The following is an 8,133-nucleotide window of genomic DNA, read 5'->3' on the forward strand; positions in this document are numbered from 1 at the left end:
TGTCCTTGTTCCTCCCCCTCTCCCACTGTCCCTGTCCCTCCCCCTCTCCCACAGTCCCTGTTCCTCTCCCACTGTCCCTGTTCCTCCCCCTCTCCCACTGTCCCTGTCCCTCCCCCCTTTCCCACTGTCCCTGCCCCCCCTCTCCCACTGTCCCTGTTCCTCCTCCCTCTCCCTGTTCCTCCTCCCTCTCCCCCTGTCCCTGTTCCTCCTCCCTCTCCCCCTGTCCCTGTTCCTCCTCCCTCTCCCCCTCTCCCTGTTCCTCCTCCCTCTCCCACTGTCCCTGTTCCTCCTCCCTCTCCAACTGTCCCTGTTCCTCCTCCCTCTCCCCCTGTCCCTGTTCCTCCTCCTCTCCCTGTTCCTCCTCCCTGTCCCTGTTCCTCCTCCCTCTCCCCCTGTCCCTGTTCCTCCTCCCTCTCCCCTGTCCCTGTTCCTCCTCCCTCTCCTTGTTCCTCCTCCCTCTCCCTGTTCCTCCTCCCTCTCCCACTGACCCTGTTCCTCCTCCCTCTCCCCTGTCCCTGTTCCTCCTCCCTCTCCCCCTGTCCCTGTTCCTCCCCCCTCTCCCACTGTCCCTGTTCCTCCTCCCTCTCCTTGTTCCTCCTCCCTCTTCCTGTTCCTCCTCCCTCTCCCACTGTCCCTGTTCCTCCCCCTCTCCCACTGTCCCTGTTCCTCCTCCCTCTCCCACTGTCCCTGTTCCTCCCCCCTCTCCCACTGTCCCTGTTCCTCCTCCCTCTCCCCCTGTCCCTGTTCCTCCCCCTCTCCCCACTGTCCCTGTTCCTCCTCCCACTCCCACTGTCCCTGTTCCTCATCCCTCTCCCTGTTCCTCCTCCCTCTCCCACTGTCCCTATCCCTCCCCCTCTCCCACTGTCCCTGTTCCTCCTCCCTCTCCCACTGTCCCTGTTCCTCCCCCCTCTCCCACTGTCCCTATCCCTCCCCCTCTCCCACTGTCCCTGTTCCTCCTCCCACTCCCACTGTCCCTGTTCCTCCTCCCTCTCCCCGTTCCTCCTCCCTCTCCCACTGTCCCTATCCCTCCCCCCTCTCCCACTGTCCCTGTTCCTCCTCCCTCTCCCACTATCCCTATCCCTCCCCCCTCTCCCAATGTCCCTGTTCCTCCTCCATCTCCCCCTGCTGGCTCTGTCCCTCCCCCTTTCCTCCTGGTCCTGTGATGCTCTGCCATGCTGGCATATTTGCAGATCTCTTGCCACCCTGCCCTATCAGCTGGGTGGTTGGTACCATTGGACATTCTGTTGGCTAAACGAGCAGAGCTCTGCTTGCCCCTGCCCTGTCTCCATAACATCTCCCTCCACCTCGGAGTCTCTATCACCTCACAGTGAACACAGCCTGAACACTGAAACATCTGATACTTATGGGAAGAGATGCATTATATAGGAAGATATATAGTAATATATATATATATTACTATATATATATATATATATATATATTATAGGACTGCAGGTTAATTAATCTCTCTCTCTGTGTTTTGATCTATCTCTCTCTCTCTGTCTCGGTCTCTACCTTCTCTCTTTCAATTCAATTAAATTCAGTTCAAGGGGCTTTATTGGCTTGGGAAACGTGTTAACATTGCCAAAGCAAGTGAGGTAGATAATATACAAAAGTTAAATAAACAATAAAAATGAATTCCTTCTCTTCTCTCTCCCTCCCTCTCTCTACTTGGTTCTCTCATAACCCCCCCACTCCCTCACTCCCTCCCTCTCTCTACTTGGTTCTCTCATAACCCCCCCACTCCCTCCCTCCCTCCCTCTCTCCTTCCCAGTTTCTACATTCCACTGTCAGTTCCACTTGGATCCCTGAGGGAGTATCGTGGAGGAAAGTGGATATGAGGTAGCAATAATGAAAAGAGAGAAACTAAGTTGAAAGGTTTTCCTTTGCCAGTAATTGTTATTTCTGTCCCCCTCTTGTTTTCTTTGTTTTATGTGTGTAAATTCATTCTCACTCTTTTGCTCAAGCTTTATGTTGTCTTTTTGTTGTGACTCAAAACTAAGATCCAACAGAATGTGATCTCTTTCATCGCCTCCATATGTAGAAGCAGGTACATCGCTAATAATTACCCTCCGACAAGCGACAAGATGTCACGGCCCGAGGTCTAAACTCACTGAGAACAGAGGAGATCCCAGATACAAGACTGTTATTATACAGTCACAGCAAAATAAGGACAAGTCAAAGAAGAAGGAGAAAAGAAGGACCCACCGATCACAACCCATCTCTCCCAGCCTCACCCATCAATCACAACCCATCTCCCAGCCTCACCCACCAATCACAACCCATCTCCCAGTCTCACCCACCAATCACAACCCATCTCCCAGCCTCACCCCATCAATCACAACCCATCTCCCAGTCTCACCCATCAATTCACAACCCATCTCCCAGCCTCACCCACCAATCACAACCCATCTCCCAGCCTCACCCACCAATCACAACCCATCTCCCAGCCTCACCCACCAATCACAACCCATCTCCAGCCTCACCCACCAATCACAACCCATCTCCCCAGCTCTCACCACGATCACAACCCATCTCCCAGCCTCACCCACCAATCACAACCCATCTCCCAGCCTCACCCACCGATCACAACCCATCTCCCTCCTCATCCCACCCATCCACCTGTCCATCTCCCCCAGCCTCACCCACCGATCACAACCCATCTCCCAGCCTCACCCATCAATCACCAACCCATCTCCCAGCCTCACCCACCACTCACAACCCATCTCCCAGCCTCACCCATCACTCACAACCCATCTCCCAGCTCACCCACCAATCACAACCCATCTCCCAGCCTCACCCACCACTTCACAACCCATCTCCCAGCCTCACCCACCAATCACAACCCATCTCCCAGTCTCACCCACCAATCACAACCCATCTCTCCCAGCCTCACCCACCACTCACAACCCATCTCCCAGCCTCACCCACAATCACAACTCATCTCCCTCCACCTGTCCTGTTTTCCTCCCCCAGCCAGCCTTGTTGACGTGTCTAACTCTCTCAGACTCCAGAGTCCAGTTTTTTCCTCAGGGCAGGTAGGTTCAGGTCAGAGGGCAGGCGGATTCAAGGTCAGAAGAAGCAGATTCAAGGTCAGAAGAGGCAGATTCAAGGTCAGAAGAGGCAGATTCAAGGTCAGAAGAGGCAGATTCAAGGTCAGAGGGCAGGCAGATTCAAGGTCAGAGGGCAGGTAGATTCCAGGTCAGATGGCAGGCAGATTCAAGGTCAGAGGGCAGGTAGATTCAAGGTCAGAGGGCAGGCAGATTCAAGGTCAGAAGAGGCAGATTCACGGTCAGAGGGCAGGCAGATTCAAGGTCACAGGGCAGGCAGATTCAAGGTCACAGGGCAGGCAGATTCAAGGTCACAGGGCAGGCAGATTTAAGGTCAAGGTCACAGGGCAGGCAGATTCAAGGTCACAGGGCAGGTAGATTCAAGGTCAGGGGAGGAGGATTCAAGGGGAAGAGGCAGATTCAAGGTCAGAGGGCAGGTAGATTCAAGGTCAGGGGGAGGAGGATTCAAGGTCAGGGCAGGCAGGATGATCAGACAGGCAGGAAAGTAGCCCAGAGTCAGGCAGTGGTCAGACAGAGTACGGTGAAACACGCTGGTTGACTTCACTAAACATACAGGACGAACTGGCACAGAGAGACAGGAAACACAGAGATAAATAGACTGGAAATAGCGACACCTGGAGGGTGGGAGACAATCACAGGGACAGGTGATACAGATCAGGGGTGTGACAATATGTAATTGACTGTGATTCTTTTGCTTGGTGCAAGTAAACCAGGAGCATAGACTCAAAAGTCCAAACCCGGTCCATCTGGAATTCTAGGCAGCTGGTAAAGCAAACACTTAAAGCTATTTGAAATGTTTCAAATACTATTTGACCCAGGTCTGCTGAGCAGTTCTCTGCTAAGACAGTGTATGGCATCTGGTTAAGAAAAGATAGAAAAGACACATGGTTACTGAATAGCTGGAGTTTTCTCTAGTGAGCTTGGCTATCTCTTCAGTGAGTCATTATGTCTATAAATAGCAGTGTTTGTTATGTAGCTCAGAACTGTTTGCCAGGTTAATGAAGACCTTATTATTGTTCAGTATCTCAGAGCTGCTAGCCAGGTTAATGGAGACATTATTGTTGTTAAGTATCTCAGAGCTGTTAGCCAGGTTAATGGAGACATTACATTATTGGAGTTGTTCAGTATCTCAGAGCTGCTAGCCAGGTTAATGGAGACATTATTGTTCAGTATCTCAGAGCTGCTAGCCAGGTTAATGGAGACATTATTGTTCAGTATCTCCAGAGCTGCTAGCCAGGTTAATGGAGACATTATTGTTCAGTATCTCAGAGCTGCTAGCCAGGTTAATGGAACATTATTGTTCAGTATCTCAGAGCTGCTAGCCAGGTTAATGGACATTATTGTTCAGTATCTCAGAGCTGCTAGCCAGGTTAATGGAGACATTATTGTTGTTGGGTATCTCAGAGCTGCTAGCCAGGTTAATGGAGACATTATTGTTCAGTATCTCAGAGCTGCTAGCCAGGTTAATGGAGACATTATTGTTCAGTATCTCAGAGCTGCTAGCCAGGTTAATGGAGACATTATTGTTGTTCAGTATCTCAGAGCTGCTAGCCAGGTTAATGGAGACACATTATTGTTCAGTATCTCAGAGCTGCTAGCCAGGTTAATGGAGACATTATTGTTGTTAATGGAGACATTATCAGTATCTCAGAGCTGCTAGCCAGGTTAATGGAGACATTATTGTTCAGTATCTCAGAGCTGCTAGCCAGGTTAATGGAGACATTATTGTTCAGTATCTCAGAGCTGCTAGCCAGGTTAATGGAGACATTATTGTTCAGTATCTCAGAGCTGCTAGCCAGGTTAATGGAGACATTATTGTTCAGTATCTCAGAGCTGCTAGCCAGGTTAATGGAGACATTATTGTTGTTAAGTATCTCAGAGCTGTTTGCCAGGTTAATGGAGACATTATTGTTCAGTATCTCAGAGCTGCTAGCCAGGTTAATGGAGACATTATTGTTCAGTATCTCAGGAGAGCTAGCTGTTAATGGAGACATTATTGTTCAGTATCTCAGAGCTGCTAGCCAGGTTAATGGAGACATTATTGTTCAGTATCTCAGAGCTGCTAGCCAGGTTAATGGAGAGCATTATTGTTCAGTATCTCAGAGCTGCTAGCCAGGTTAATGGAGACATTATTGTTCAGTATCTCAGAGCTGCTAGCCAGGTTAATGGAGACATTATTGTTGTTAAGTATCTCAGAGCTGCTAGCCAGGTTAATGGAGACATTATTGTTCAGTATCTCAGAGCTGCTAGCCAGGTTAATGGAGACATTATTGCTCAGTATCTCAGAGCTGCTAGCCAGGTTAATGGAGACATTATTGTTCAGTATCTCAGACATAGCCAGGTTAATGGACATTATTGTTCAGTATCTCAGAGCTGTTAGAACTGTATCTCAGAGCTGTTAGTAATCTCAGAGCTGTTAGTACTATATCTCAGAGCTGTTAGAACTGTATCTCAGAGCTGTTAGAACTGTATCTCAGAGCTGTTAGTACCGTATCTCAGAGCTGTTAGTACTATATCTCAGTGCTGTTAGTGCTGTATCTCAGAGCTGTTAGTGCTGGATCTCAGTGCTATTAGTTAGTTTGTTAATGAAGACCTTATGGTTCCAGGCAAAATCTAGAAACACATTTTCTATTGTTTGTCCCCATAACTGTCAAAATATATGAACGATTTGAATTGGGCTGTCAAATCACTAGTATTGAAGTAATTGTTTTTCATTTACTCCTGAGGTGCTGACCTGTTGCACCCTACAACCACTGTGATTATTATTTGACCCTGTTGGTCATCTAAGAACGTTTGAACATCTTGAAGAACGATCTGGCCTTAATGGCCATGTACTGTTATAATCTCCACCCGGCAAAGCCAGAAGAGGACTGGCCACCTCTCAGAGCCTGGTTCCTTTCTACCCGCACAGCCAGAAGAGGACTGGCCACCCCTCAGAGCCTGGTTCCTTTCTACCCAGCACAGCCAGAAGAGGACTGGCCACCTCTCAGAGCCTGGTTCCTTTCTACCCAGCCACCCTCAGGAGCCAGAAGAGGACTGGCCACCCCTCAGAGCCTGGTTCCTTTCTACCCAGCACAGCCAGAAGAGGACTGGCCACCCCTCAGAGCCTGGTTCCCTCTACCCGTGCCAGCCAGAAGAGGACTGGCCACCCCTCAGAACCTGGTTTCTCTCTACCCGTGCCAGCCAGAAGAGGACTGGCCACCCTCAGAGCCTAGTTCCTCCAGGTTTCTTTCTAGGTTCCTGCCATTCTAGGGAGTTTTTCCAGCCAAGGGGGTTTCTGAGTTGCTTGTTCTTTGGGATTTTAGAATGGGTTTCTGTATAAGGACGTTGTGACACCTTATGTAAAAAGGGCTTTATAGATAGTTGGGTTTTTTGAGCTAAGACTGTCTCAGACCTAGCGTAAGTCTAGCCTGGCCCTAAATCTGGTTTTACTGTCTTACCAAGTCCATGCGACAGTTACCATACAATGGCAAGACAGCACAAAACATCTTGACCAGGCTAGGTTAAGCCTATATTCTTGGACAAAAAAGTACTTTGAGGGGGAGATTCTATATTGAGTCCAGGAACAGAATAGTTAGGCTTCATCTCCGTATGTCAAAACCAGCCTATATTGCAGCATGGTATTTAGCTCAGCCACAAGCTGGTATATAATGCCATCTAATGGAGACTGATGGAACACCGCTCTGGTCTATTCTCACCATTCACTCACTAACTTGCAGTGTTGTTCATGAAAACCTCTACAGGATCGGGTGTGTGTGTCGTCGTCCCCCCCCGAACATTTCCCCAGGACATGGACTTATCTGATATTGGCAGGAAGCTTAAATTCTGCTAATCTAACTGCACTGTCAAATTTACAGTTAAATAATGGCAATGCTATTGTTTGGAGAGTTAATAGCAGTGAACCCAAAGTTAGAAATCAATTAGGCACATTTGGGCGGTCTTGATACAATATTTTTTTCCCAGAAATACAATGGTTCATTGGATCAGCGCCTGGGCTGAATAACGCATTATGGCCTTTCTCTTGAAAGCTGACGGTACAAAATGAATAAAACAGGTTTTTTTCCTTTTTTTGTATTTTCTTTAACCAGATCTAATGTGTAATATTCTACAACATTCCTTTCACGTTTCCACAAACTTCCAAGTGTTTCCTTTTCATATGACATCCAGAATATGCGTATCCTTGCTTCAATGCCTGAGCTACAGGCAGTTACATTTGGGTCATTTTTGGCAGATCCTTTCATTTACATCATTTAGCAGATGCTCTTATCCAGAGCAACTTTCAGTAGTGTATACATTTCATGGGAATCGAACCCTGACGTTGAACACGCCATGCTCTACCTCCTGAGCTAAATAGGTGATTTGTTGAGATAATGCCTATGTACTTGTTATGCATGTGCAATAAAGTGCTTATAGTACCCTTCAAATAGAGGACCATATCCTCTCTCCTGATTGGACCATTACAGTAAACGACTACCAACTCTGTTTGACATGTAAAAATACACACGAGTGTAACGGTTGGCTTAACTGTCACACTGACAGGAAATCCACAACTCCAGTTCTGTTATTTAGTATAGCTCCACCAATCACGTGACAGCAGGGTGACAGGGTGTGGCTGGGTGCACTTGTCTTCGAGTCTGGCTGTCAAAGGACTGTTTCCTGATCTGAAGGAGAGGAGACAGACCAGGGCTGTAACAGTAGGGGGGGGAGAGGAGCATCATGGCCATGGCTTACCAACAGAAGCTAGCTGAGAAGCTCACCATCCTCAATGACAGAGGGACAGGGGTGCTGCTGCGTATGAACTACATTAAGAAGGTGAGAGAGGAGGGGGGAGATCTGTTAAGGAGAATGGCGACACTTGAACAAAAAGAAAAAACGGAACTTGAAGGAAAGACACAGGTTTTTCTCCTGATACATTCACAGCTTTCTGCCCTGTTTGTGATGGAGAACCGTGTGGATGGAAACACTGGGATGGGAAATGATCCATCATCAACATTCTAGAATGTTCTAAATCTCTCAATTATAGTTAGCTTGGTGGCTGCTGCGGAAAGAATATACATTTTCT

This window comes from Oncorhynchus gorbuscha, unplaced genomic scaffold, assembly GCF_021184085.1.
Source record: "Oncorhynchus gorbuscha isolate QuinsamMale2020 ecotype Even-year unplaced genomic scaffold, OgorEven_v1.0 Un_scaffold_4663, whole genome shotgun sequence".
In the NCBI taxonomy this organism is placed as follows: Eukaryota; Metazoa; Chordata; class Actinopteri; order Salmoniformes; family Salmonidae; genus Oncorhynchus; species Oncorhynchus gorbuscha.